We start from the raw sequence: 14198 nt of genomic DNA, 5'->3' as shown, positions 1-14198 counted from the left end.
CTACTATCTACTATTTACCGATCTATCTACTATCTATCATCTATTTGGAACCTTTGGGATTTTTTAATTTTTAATTTTTGTGGGTATGTGCATTTACAGGGTACATGAGATATTTTGATACAGGCATATAATGTGTAATAATCACATCATGGAAAATAGTGTATTCATCCCCCCAAGTAGTTATCATTTGTGTTACAAACAATCCAATTCTACCCTTTTAGTTATTTTTAAATGTACAATTAAATTATTATTGGCCGTAATCACCCTGTTGTACTGATTAGATACTAGGCCTTATTCATTCATTCTAACTACTTTTTGTACCTATTAACTATCCCCATCTCCCCCTCACCTCCCTACTTACCCCTCCCGGTCTGTGGTAACCATACTTTTACTCTCTAGCTTCATGAGTTCAATTGTTTTGATTTTTAGATCTCACAAATAAGTGGGAACATGAGATGTTTGTCTTTCTATGCCTAGCTTATTTCACTTAACATAATGACCTCCAGTTCCATCTATGTTGTTGCAAATGGATGAATCTCATGCTTTTTTATGGCTGAATAGCACGCCACTGTGTATAAGTACCACATTTTCTTCATCTGTTTGTCTGCTGATGGAAACTTAGGTTGCTGCCAAATCTTGGCTGTTGTGAACAGAGCTGCAGCAAACATGGGAGTGCAGATACATCTGTGACATACTGATCTCCTTTCTTTTGGGTACCCAGCAGTGAGATTTCTAAATCATATGGTAGCTCTATTTTTTGATTGTTGAGGAAACTACCAACTGTTCTCTGTAGTGATTGTGCAAATTTACATTCACACTAACATCGTATGAGGGTTCCCTTCTCTCCACATCCTCACCAGCATTTGTTATTGCCTGTTTCTGGACATAAGCCATTTTAACTGGGATGAGATGATATCTTATTGTAGTTCTGATTTGCATTTCTCTGATGATCAATCCCAAATGTTGACCGTTTTTTCATATGCCTGTTTGTCAGTTGTATGTCTTCCCTTGAGAAATGTCTATTCAAATATTTTTCCCATTTTTAATTGAATTATGATAGTTTTTCTTATGGAGTCATTTGAGCTCTTTATATATTCTGGTTACTAATCCCTTGTCAGATGGAAAGTCCAAAAATATTTTCTCCAATTCTGTGTGTTGTCTCTTTACTTTGTTGATTGCATCCTTTGCTGTGCAGAAGCTTTTTAACTTGATGTGATCCCACCTGTCTGTTTTTGCTTTGGTTGCCTGTGCTTGTGAAGTATTGCTCAAGAAATCTTTGTCCAGATCAATTTCCTGGAGAGTTTCCCCATTATTTTCTTGTAGTAGTTTTATAGTTTGAGGTCTTGGATGTAAGTCTTTAGTTTATTTTTATTTTATTTTTGTATTTGGCAATAGATACGCATCTAGTTTCATTCTTCTGCATATGGATATTCAGTTTTTCCAACAACATTTATTGAAGAGATGTCTTTTCCCTGGTGTATGTTCTTAGCACATTTGTTGAAAATGGTTCACTGTAGGTGTGTGAATTTATTTCTGTTTCTGGGATGTCTATTTTATTCCATTGGTCTATATGTCTGTTTTTATGCCAGTACCATGCTGTTTTGGTTACTATAGTGCTGTAGTATAATTTGAAGTCAGGTAATGTGATTCTTTTGTTCTTTTTGCTTAGGATACTTTTGGCTATTCTGGGTTTTCTGTGTGTCGTTTCAAATAAATTCTAGAATTGTTTTTTCTACTTCTGTGAAGAATGTGATTGGTGTGTTCATAGGGATTGTGTTGAATCTGTAGACTCCTTTGGGTGGTGTAGACATTTTAACAATATTGACCATTCCAATCAATGAACATGGAATATCTTTCCATGTTTTGGTGCCCTCTTCAATTTCTTTTATCAGTGTTTTATAGTTTTCATTACAAAGATCTTTCACTTCTCTGGTTAATTCCTAGGAATTTAGTTTTGTGACTACTGCAGATGGGACTACTTTTTTCTTTCTTTTTCAGTTTCTTCACTGTTGTCCCACAGAAGTGCTACTGAATTTTGTATGTTGATTTTGCGTTCTGCAACTTTACTGAATTTATCAGTTCTAATAGTTTTTTGTGGAGTCTCTAGATTTTTCCAAATGTAAGAATATAAATCTACAAACAAGGATAATTCAACCTCTTCCTTTTCAACTTAGATTTTCTTTATATCTTTTTCTTATCTGATTGCTCTAGCTAGGACTTCTGGTACTATGTTGAATAGCAGTGGTGAAAGTGGGTATCCTTGTCATGTTTCAGATCTTAGAGAAAAGGCTTTCAGTTCTGCTCCAATCAGTATGATACTAGCTTTGGGTCTGTCATTTTACAATTTATTGCCTGTCTTCCCCTGCTACAGTGGAAGCTCCATCAGGGTGTGCTGTAGGGGGAGTGGGAGGGGACTAGCTATGTAGTATTGTTTTGTTTATTTGTTTTACTGATATAATGCAAGATCCAAGTAAGTACTTAATAAAAGTGTTTAAATAAATTAACACAGAATTGGTGCTGGATTCTAGAAAAGATGGGAAGTTAACAAAAAGGTATATAGTCTGTTTGACCAGCTCCTGAAAAATTTCTTTGCTTCATCTTCCCCAGTGCAGAGACTACAATATTACAGTCACTGCTGCAGCGCCCAGAAATGCTCAGGGCCTGAGACCAAGTTTCTGATGGGCTCCTGGGAAGAAAACCCACCAATGAAGATGAGAAATGAAAGTGGTTGTGTTTAGACTTTACCGGTAAGCACACTGCCCTGAGGTGCCTCAATTCTAGCCCAGACCCTAAGCTCACCAAGGGCACAAGCCAAGACCAGGCCTTCACCTATTCAAAGATGCCAGGGAAACTGATAGTCCTATGGAAATATGAGATCTCAGGGGAAATATGTATTTGTAATAACTGTATCTGTCAAAGGACTTGTTTCATCCTGCTAAACTCATGGCTGGAGTTGCCCCAAAAGTGGTAGCAAAGGAATTCCAGACTTGTCTCGAGGTGGGGCCAGTTGGGATTCCAAAGAAAGAAGCACTAAATTCCAGGGTGATCAGGCCAACACATTTATTAGGGGTATTACTTACAGAGTTCTTCAGTGTATCCTCTCAAAACAAAGAACAATCAGGGTAGAGGGGTGTCCTACGTAGGTATGTCTTCATTGAGGGGGCAATATGTTTATATGAAGATTTAAGGATTGGCTCAGGACCAGGGCCAGTTTCTTTCTGATTAACCTAGATATCTTTATCACCAGGGAATTTTCAAGTTGCTGGTTTGGTTTCAAGACTACCGGGAAAACCCTGCAGGTGGCAAGGTCACAGGGTGGTCAAGGCACTCTGATTTTTGGTCAGGACACAGGAAAAAAAGTGAGGGGACCTGGGGGACCCTACAGGATTTTTATTCAGAATGTATAAGAAATCTAATAGATGAATAATAAAATGACAAATAATGCAATTAAAAATGCATGGGAGTTTTAATCAGACTCTACACGGAGGATGACATATCCATGGCCAATAAACACATTTGAAAAGTACTTAACATTATTAGTTATCAAAAGAGTAAAATTCTTATAAGGTGCCACTAAAAAATCCACTAAAATCATTAATGTTAATAAGACTGACACAAACATGATGAGGAGCTAGACCAACTAGAAGGCTCGCACAATATGGAAATTGCTCAGAGTTAAATATCTATCCACCCTATGACTTCTTCTACATATTTGCACAGAATAAATGAAAACATAAATACACCCCAAAAAAAAGCTTGCTCAAGAATTTTCATAGCAGCTTTATTCATGATAGTCTAAATCTGAAAAGAGTGGCATATTCATATGATAGAATATTACCACTAGTACTATATACAACAACATGAATTAACCTGAAAACCATTAAAATGTCTCTCTTATCCTAAGAGACATCATTCCAGGCAAAAGAAACCAGGCACAAAAGTCAATATATGCTTTTGATTCCATTATATGAACTTTATAAAAAGTAACATATAGGAAATGAAATCAGAACAGTGATTGACTCTGAGCAGGGACTCGGTTTGACCGAGAAATAACTCAGAGAACACGGATGATGGAAATGTTCTCTTCCTTCATCAGGTATGGGCTACATTGCCTTATACATTTGTCAAAACTCAATGATTGGTGTCCCTAAGACTTGTTTACTTCCCTATATGTCAATAGTATCTCAAAAATATATAAACAAAAAAAAAACAGCAAAAGGAAGTCTTAATAATTCTATAACTACTAAAATAATTTTTAATGTTTTAAATATCTTCCCACAAAGAAAACACTGAGTCCAGATGGTTTTATTCATTTGTTTTGCCAAAAGATCCATTTCAAGGAATAGATCATTCTAATCTTACACAAACTCTTTCAGCGAAAACAGAGTACATATTCCACCATCACTATACAGCACGTATGGAGCAACTTTAGTCACTGTCTTATTAATACTGGGAATAAGAGAAGGATGCCTGCTATCACTAATACTTGCTTAATATAGTCCTGGAGGCCTAGTCAAAAACTAAGATGAGGCCAGGAACAGTGGCCTGTAATCCCAGCACTTTGGGAGACTGAGGCAGGAGGATTGCTTGAGCCCAGGATTACAAGACCAGCCTGAGCAACATCATTAAGACCTCGTTACTACAAAAAATATTACAATGAGGCAAATATCAACTCTAAAGGGAAGAGTTCAAATTATGATTATTTGTAGATAATTTGATCATTTACATAGGAAACCCCAAAAGAATCAAAACTCTTAAGATGAGAGAAACTGCAATGTTTCTAAGTACATCAACACATCAAAATGACTTACATTTCTATGTATGCACAAAAGATCATTTACATTTCTATATATGCACAAAATAAAAAGTAGGTCAAAAATAGAAAATAAAATATTAATAACTACAGCAAAATCTATTATCTCTTTAGGAAATAACATAGCAGAAACAGAACAAGCTTTTAAAAATGAGACTTAAAGACTCTATTATAGATATATAAGAAAAATAGAATACAATCTTTGTGTATGGAATGACCTAATACTCTAAAGATGACAATTTTTCCAAAATTAATTTGTAAATGGGATGCAATTTTAACTAAATTTCAAGGGCATCATTTGGGAAAGAACAAGTTAATTTCAAAGCTTTTATTTAAAAAAAAAAATACACACAAGGAGCTAAGAATTTTGACAAAGAACAAAGACAGAGAGATTCCCACTAGACATTAAGACATTTTACAAAACCTCTGTGACACCAGTTAACGGAGGACAAAACTTACGCAGGAGCAGAAATATAAAGCTAATGGAACTAAGTACAAATCCAGAAACATGTTTTTGGTATGAAAGAGGTGGTACTACAAATTAGAAGAAAAAGAATGAATCATCAAATAATTGTTTGGAGGCACTATATGGAAAAAATAAAGATGGAAAGATTTTACTCCTTAGCCTCCTTGCAGTGGGATGGGACCACATGACTAGTTCTGGACTCTGACTTGTGCCTGGTTCTGGGCTGGAACATTTAATTGCCTGTGCAAAACTCTTTAGAAATCTTTTTTCAACCAACATGGCAACAGAGAGAATTCAAGATCACAGCTCCTCTGGACATCTGTGAAACTGGGTCACTGCCATATACAGATGTCCTCTGTCAAACCATAATTGACATGTGGCACAAGCAGAAGTAAATTTGAGCTGCCTTATGTGACTAATGGATGCAGGGCCTATTATCAAAGTATAATTTAGCTTATTCTTTCTGATACAGACAATGCACAAAATTACACTTTGAATCAATTAAAGTCTTCAATATGAAAGGTAAAACTAATTGAACAAATTACATAGGAGAATATTTTGACTGTCATAATGTGGGGAAAAAGTCTCAAATAACACCAAAAAAGGCATAAATCATACGGGGCAAAGCTGATAGGTTTGATTGCATTAAAATTAAAGAACTATATTAAATGAGAAACAGAGAAGGTGTTTGCAACATATGAAACTAAGAAAAGATTAATAGGTGGTTCAGAGAAGAAATTCTTTTAAATCAACATGAAAAAGACAAGAAGTCCAGTAGAAACGCAGGCATGGAAATAAATTGGCTGTTAGCAGAAGGGAAAATCTGGGTAGCCGATAGCATATAAAGAGATATCCAGTCGTACTAGTAATCAAGGAAATATCAATGTAAAAAAGATACCAACTTATACCTACCAAAAATGGCAGAAATTAGAAGTTCTGGTTACATTAAACGCTGATAAAAACACAAGGAATATGAACCCTTATTCGCAGCAGGCAGAATTGTTAACTGGTGCAACCATCGTGAAGTAAAGTGTGGCTGTATTATAAGAATACCTATATTCTAACACCAGAGTCTCTCTTGTAAGTGTTCGTTCTGACTGTGGTCCCTAGGAGACTTGTAGGAGGACAGCCATTACAGAGCTACTTATGACAGCAGGAAGCTAGCCGCAGCCTTGATGGCCATTGTTGGTGAACTGACACGTCGAATGTGATAGCCCTGTCAAGTAAGCTAAAACTGCTACCCACAACATGGTATTAAGATCTGTTAACGGAGGACAAAATCATGTGCTTAGGAACACTGTGACCACAGTGGAGTTTCTCATTCTGTATTCTCACCTAAAGCAAACTATTCATTTTCGTGAGCTTTGGTCAAGTCTCTAATGTCCAGTTCTCCCACTAACCTGCCTAGTTAAAACCCTGGGCTCATCCTTACTAAATGAGATAAATGTTTTGTTTTACATTCTATTTCAAAGAAGACTTAATCTGACCACAGTTCACCCTCTTAATACCCCAGTGGACTTTGGTGCCCTCTGCTGGTTTTATAGGCGAATGATGGCCACTAGCATGGTTAAGAGTGACAGGTCTCAGTCTTCCATGACTGCATTGAAGGCTGCTGTTTGCCTCTGCTCTATACCAGCCTACTCTGGGAGCATTAAGACAAATAGAAAAATATCTGAACAGAGACATTTCAAAATGTTAACATTGGTCACCTCTAGAAGAGAGGAGTGAAGTAGGGGGAAAGGGGATTAGAAAGCTTCACATTTACTTTCCATACTTTTGATAGTTTGAAATTATTATTTTTTTAATGAGCATGTATTTTTGTATGACTAGACTATTTAAAAATTAGTGATTTTTAAAATAAAGTAAGTCATTTGAACAACACTTTCTATATTGCTTTTCATGCATTACCTCTTTAAAGCCCATGGCTTTGAAATAAGAACATAAAACAATATAGCAATATAGGAAGTGCTCCTATCCTGTGAGGTTTTTATATCTAACTGCCATAGAACTATAATTCTTATCTGTTATTCTGCAATCTGTGCCAGGCTGTGTGTTAAACACTTTCTATTCATCCATATTTAATCTTCACAACATCCCTATGATGTAGGTGCTATAGTTACCACAATTTTACACAGAAGGAATTGAAACTTGGGGATGTGAAGTGAGTTGTGTCTAGGGTCCCACAGCAATAAGTGGCCAGTTAGGGATGTGAAATCAACACACAGAGAGATGAAGGAACTTGTGCAAGGTCAAGTAAATGGTAGAGTGGGGTCAAACCCAGGGTCTTCAGACTTCCACTCCCCGTGCTAAAGAGAAACTGTCTGTGATTACCTCGAGCTTGTCACTTCAGGTTCCTCTGACGTTCTGTCCTCATGTATGAACCAACCACATCTATAGAATTTGGGGGAAGAAAGAGTCAGAATGTTTCTGTAATGACCTTAATGTGACCCTCAAACTAAAGAAGCTACTCAGGCAGAAGGTCAACTCCAGTAGACTTTGTTGAGATTGAACAGAAAGAGCCTTGGAGTTAAACCAAACTTGGATTCCCAAATTCTGCCACACACTGCACATCTGCTAGTGTGTGATCTCAAGTAATTCACTTAACTTCTCTGATTCTCCATTTCTGTATTGCTTTAAAAAGATGTAATACCTAGGAAATGTACATAAAAGTGACTTTTGCAAAAGCCCTTACTACAGTACCTCACTTATAATGAGTATTCAGTAAATACTCACATGATATATTCTTGGCATGGAAATTCAAAACGGAGACCAAGGTGGGTGAAGGTTATCCTGGAGTTATAGGGCATGATCTCCTACAGGACTTTTCAAACCACATGCAGACCACAGATCCCAAAGTGCCCTTCCCTGTGTGGTCAGTCTACACATTTACTTGGTACCCACATCTCTTCCCATTGAGAATTATTGCCTGTAATAGAAAGATTAACGGTCCCCAAAATGCCCACACCCTGGTCCATGAACATGTTAGCTTACATGGCAAAAGAGGCTTTACAGGTGTGATTTGGGTTAAGGACCTTGAGACGGAAGATTACCATTATCTCAATGGGTCCAATCAAATCACCTGGGTCCTTAAAAGTGGAGACCCTTCCCCAGCTGTGATCAGGGAGAGACATGAAGATGGAAGAAGGGTTAGAGAGAAGTGACATTGCTGGTTTTGAAGATGGCAGAGGTGGAAATACAGGCCAAGGGATGCAGTAGCCTCTAGAAGCTGGAATCAACAAGGCAACTGAATCTCCTCTGTAGCTCCCAGGAAGGAACACAGCACTGCTAACACACTGATTTTAGCCCAGTGAGAACCATACCAGACTTCTGACCCATAGAATTGTAAGGCAATTAATTTATCTTGTTTTGAGCCATTGGACTCAGCAGCTGCAGAAAACTCTTCCATTGCCCTTGACGAGCCAACGTCACCAAAGGGCATACGTGATGTCTTTCCAATATTTTAGGTTAAAAAATAAAATCAGGTTGAGAACCATTGATCAAGAGGAGCGAGAACAGAATCTACTAGAAACTATATAGATGTGAGGCAGAGTTTATTAATACGACTTCTCACATATGCCCATAGGTCTTTGTGGGTGACAGCTGGCTGAGCTCCAAGGGCAATGAGAGCCAGGTATGTGGTGTGAGGAGTGGGTGAGTGGTGTGAGGAACAGGTGTGTGAAGTGAGGAGCAGTTGTGTGGTGTGAGGAGTGGGTGTGTGGTGTGAGGAGCGGGTGTGTGGTGTGAGGCACGGGTGGGTGGTGTGAGGAGCAGTTGTGTGGTGTGAGGAGCGGGTGTGTGGTGTGAGGAGCGGGTGTGTGGTGTGAGGCGCGGGTGGGTGATGTGAGGCACGGGTGGGTGGTGTGAGGAGTGGGTGGGTGGTGTGAGGAGTGGGTATGTGGAGTGGGGAGTGGGTGTGTGGTGTGAGGAGTGGGTGTGTGGTGTGAGGATCCGGTATGTGGTGTGAGGAGTGGGTGTGTGGTTTGAGGCGTGGGTGTGTGGTGTGTGGCGTGGGTGTGTGGTGTGAGGTGTGGGTGTGTGGTGTGGGGAGTGGGTGTGTGGAGTGAGGAGTGGGTGGGTGGTGTGAGGAGTGGGTGGGTGGTGTGAGGAGTGGGTGTGTGGAGTGAGGAGTGGGTGTGTGGTGTGAGGAGCCAGTGTGAGGAGTGGGTATATGGAGTGAGGAGTGGGTGTGTGGAGTGAGGAGTGGGTGTGTGGTGTGAGGAGCAGGTGTGTGGTGTGAGGGATGGGTGTGTGGTGTGAGGGATGGGTTTGTGGTGTAAGGAGCAGGTGTGTGGAGCAAGGAGTGGTTGTGTGGTGTTAGGAGCAGGTGGTTGGTGTGAGGCGCGGGTGTGTGGTGTGAGGCATGGGTGAGTGGTGTGAGGAGTGGGTGTGTGGTGTGAGGAGTGGGTGTGTGGTGTGAGGAGGAGGTGTGTGGTGTAAGGAGCCAGTGTGTGGTGTAAGGAGCCAGTGTGTGGTTTGAGGAGGAATGGGTGTTTGGTGTGAGAAAGAGCAGGTGTGTGGTGTGAGGAGGAGCAGGTGTGTGGTGTGAGGAGGGGCAGGTGTGTGGTGTGAGGAGGAGCAGGTGTGTGGTGTGAGGAGGAGCAGGTGTGTGGTGTGTGGTGTGAGAAGCAGGTGTGTGGTGTGAAGCAGTAGAGGCACTTGACTGGGCTTCCAAGAAGTTCGACAGTGAGCAAGAGAAAACAGGACGGTCACTCAAGTGGCTGGCAGGGTAAAAAGGAGGCTGTTGTTTGGTTTTCTTTTGTTTCAGTAGAGAGGGCATGCAGGCAGACAGGAAGCAGCTAGTGAGGGAAGGGAAACAGTGGGGAAATGTGTAAGAATAGTTCTGGTGTGGAGATGCAGAGAAAGTTCAAGGGACACACTAGGGGACACTAACCAGGAGTCTGGAGTAAGAGAAAGTGAATTTTTCTGTGGTAAAAATAAGAGAAAATGAAGGAATTTACCTAAAGCGGGAAGTAATATCTTGCTATCAAGAGTGGAGAAGATTTAGAAAAGACAGTGCCTCAGGAAAAATGAAAATGAGGCATTCTAGCCACACAACTGGATTGATTTAGTAGAAAAGAGAGTTTGGCAAAATCCACTTAGCAATTTCCGGCCTCCAGATACACAGAGCGGCCTGGAATGGAAATGTTTACTATTCTGCCATCTGTTCTCATGGGTGTCTGTCAAACTGGTTTCTGGACAGTCCTTGACTCTCAACGGGTCATTTTCTCCATTCCCTCTTATCCTCAACACCCTCTATTTGGGAGAATAGATGTAGAGGGAGAAATGGAAATGTTAAGGGCTAATCAACACCACATGAATGAGATCCTCCATGCTCACTCTAGCTACTCTCTCACTTGCCTGGACCATCATGACTGCTTAGCAGGCATTTTAAACAGCATTATCTGTGGGTCAAATTCACTACTACAGCTTCTCAAGTCTCCACTTCCTTCAGCTCCACCCTTAGCCTTGACTCTATCTGCCATCCTCAAGAGAACTCTTTGACTCTCAAGACAATACTTTTTTCTTTTTATGAGACATAGTTTCACTCTTATTGCCGAGGCTGGAGTGCAATGGTGCAATCTGGGCTCACCGCGACCTCTGTCTCCCAGTTTCAAGCAATTCTCCTGCCTCAGCCTCCCAAGTAGCTAGGATTACAGGCATGCACCACCACGCCCAACTAATTTTGTATTTTTAGTAGAGACAGGGTTTCTCCATGTTGGTCAGGCTGGTCTTGAACTCCTGATCTCAGGTGATCCGCCTGCCTCAGCCTCCCAAAGTGCTGGGATTACAGGCGTGAGCCACCATGCCCAGCCTCAAGACAACTTTGATTTTATCCATGTGTATGTGTGATGTGAATTGCTGCTCCTTGGAGAGGTGTGGTGTGATGACCCAGGTTCCCTCCTATCCTCCTCAATCTCATTTCTTCACCATCCATCCCCACACCAAGAGGAAGATCTGTGACCACCCCCTGGAACCAGGTCCTCATGACCTTTCACTTAAACTCTTACTCCACCTTTTAATTGTTCTTCTCATTTATAACCTCTCCTCACTCCAGTCTATCCTATATACTGTGGCCAGGTATTTTTAGGAAGTCAGCATTGATTTTTACACGGCTCAGAAACAATGTCTGCTCATTGTTGGTTTTTTGATATTTAATTCCTGGCCCTCCACTATCTGGCTCTAGACTACCATTCCCATTTGCTTCTCCTTATATACTCTGTGCTCATTCCCCCAGAGCCTTGTTATTCTTCACTTATAATCCAAGATTTCTTAACACAATTCGCTTTTTACTTCTTCTAATCCCACCCTCATTTAGCTTAATTTCAATGCCAAAATTCAACCCATCTTTCAAAGTTTATCTCAATAGCCACCTCCCACACAAAGCCTTTGCGGATCTCCCCAGTAGAATACGATTGTTCCTTTTTTTAAATCCTAAAACATGACTTTTTACTTCTCTTATTGTGTATTCTCCATCCTCTCTTACAATAGAGGTTCTCAACTCATCGTCATCATTACCTGGGATGCTTTCTAAAATTCTGTATGCCTGGGCTGCACTCTAGAGATTCTGATTCAGTAGCTGGAGTGGAGCTGTCTCAGTCTGTTCTGGCTGCCAAAACAAGGTACATAAACTGAGTGGCTTATAAACAACAGAAACGTATTTATTTCTCACAGTTCTGGAGGATGGAAGTTAGATCAGCATGCTAATGTGGTTAGGTTCTGGTGAGGGCTCTCTTCTGGGTTGCAGACTGCCAACTTCTCATTGGATCGTCACATGGTGGAAAGATGGCAGGAGAGTTCTCTAGGGTCCCTTTTATAAGGACACTGATCTCACTCATGAGGACTCACCTCCTTAAGGCCTCCTAATACCATCACACTGGGAGTTAGGATTTCAACATGTAAATTTGGGGATGGGGGACACATTTAGTCCACAAAAGGAGCCTACTTGTATTTTTAATATAGATTCCGATGTAGTGCCAAGACTGAGAATAATCACTTTTTAAAAAATTTTCCTCATTGGGAGAACAAAGGAGATTACTAGGAAGAATAAATGAAAAGGTAAATTTGAATCATATCTCTGAATCTGTTTTCTTCTTTAATATAGGGATAATAACGCCTACTTCTCTGGGTTGTTATGAAGCTTAAGGAAGATAACAGATATTGCATGTCTAAGCCTTAGCATAGTGATTAATCCATAATGATTTGTGAGATCCGAGTGTATACATTTATACTCTGTGAAAAGGATGTGAGTCACACACATATGTTCCCTGGCTGAACTTGAACACTGGCTACTAAAGGAAGCTCCATGGAAGTTACTTCACTGGGTGGCTTAACTTAGAAGCACTTCTCTTTCTGGAAAAGGAGAACTTTTCAGCATTGCTAACTCATTCCCAGAATGGACACATGAACTAACATGGCTATAATTTCACCACATTCATAATACAAAGAGGACACCGCGGTGAAGGGTCTACACAGACTTTTTCCATTTATGATCTCATCTCATCTCCTTGATGCCCTGCAAGGGAGATGTTAATGCACTTGTTTTACAGGTATGAAAATTGAGCCTCAGAACTTAGATTTGCCAAAAGCTGCATAAGTGGGAAGTGGCAGGACTGTAATTTGAACGCAGTAAGGTTAACTTTAACCTGAATACTCTTTACCGTTCACCACAACTGGCCCCAACAATTATCCTGTTAACTTGATCAGGCTATATGGACATCCATTCTAATTGTTAGAGTTCAAAAAGGCATGAAGCTGAGGACAACTTACCTTGGCTTATGTGAATCAAATGAGCCGTGGCTTCACTGAGTATACTTCTGTGCTTAGTGGACACTGTTCCTTCTACTGGATCACATTCCCCATGGGCAACTCCTGCCCATCATTCAAGATTCAGGCACACGTGCTCACCCCAGCTGGTTCAACCCATCCTTTATTTTATAACTAAAGAACAAACAGACTATATCTATGCAATCAGTGTTATCTCCTCGGGCCTAGAAAGGAAAACAGAGCTGTAAAAATATGCCTGCTATGTTGCTGTAGAACACACATCTATATCCTCATCCTTATAAGAATATCTTTATCCTTATGAGAATAAGCTGCTGCAGATGGGGCAGGAGGGAGGCTACTATTAGAGAGAGAGAAAAATCCTACATTGCCTTGCGTCTTTTCTCTTCAAACTAAATTTCTCTGATCTTCTTAATTTTCCCTGAAACTCATATTTTAATGAACGCCTTCATTTTAAAAAATGTGTTTGCTTGTTTGCTTGTTGTTTCTAGCAAGAGATCTACTCAACAGACAACTCATATGTTCACAGTGAAGTGTAAATGACTGATTTGATTTTTGAGGGAGAGAGCCTGAGAGAACTGTCAGTCCCAGGGACCAGAAGCGGGTGAGAAACAGACACCAAGGACAGTGGCCAGGTGTGGAGAAAGGATTCAGAAAGCACAAGCTGGAGCCCCGAAGGCAGATGCAGCAGAGCCTTCTCCACCACTGCACCAGGGCTGGACCTGTTGGTGGAGATCCAGACCCAACAGTTCAATTTTTTAGTATGGCATTTACACAAACACCAAAAACTGAATTTACCAAAGTTTTAGATTCTCAATTAAATCACTTGTTGTTACGTTCAGAAAAAAGTACATTTATGAACTTTGTGACCAGTCATTGCATCAAATATTTAAATCATCAACAATTAATCTGCTGTTATGTTCTAACCCAGGACGTATTTCTTTGGATCATTTTCAAAGTTCCTAAGTGACCTCAGGAAAGAGCTGAACTCCTTATCATAGCATCTCAAAGACACTCTTTACATATTAGTACATGTTATGTATCATATATGTAGACATATGCATTTATACACAGGAATACCTGCCTTTGCCAAATATGTACACATATAAGTAATTGAATATTCACAAAGACTGTGTA

General features: G+C 40.2%; 1 long non-coding RNA gene across 2 annotated transcripts in view; it reads right to left on the bottom strand.

Annotated features, from left to right (window-relative positions):
- Positions 1–3295: 3295 nt before the first annotated feature.
- LOC105719249 (uncharacterized) overlaps positions 3296–14198 on the bottom strand; it is a 287306-nt gene continuing 276403 nt past the window's right edge. For both annotated transcript variants that reach the window (XR_001107938.2, XR_010342392.1), the window contains 3 exons: positions 13047–13267; positions 11796–11886; positions 3296–7670 (listed from right to left, as the gene is read on the bottom strand). This is a non-coding gene — a long non-coding RNA (uncharacterized LOC105719249). The remainder of the gene's footprint in view (positions 7671–11795; positions 11887–13046; positions 13268–14198) is intronic.

Source organism: Aotus nancymaae, unplaced genomic scaffold, assembly GCF_030222135.1.
Source record: "Aotus nancymaae isolate 86718 unplaced genomic scaffold, 86718_ANA_hifiasm-v0.15.2.pri h1tg000012l, whole genome shotgun sequence".
Lineage (NCBI taxonomy): Eukaryota > Metazoa > Chordata > Mammalia > Primates > Aotidae > Aotus > Aotus nancymaae.
Note: the sequence above shows the minus strand (reverse complement) of the source record. Positions and strands in the feature narration are given on the sequence as shown.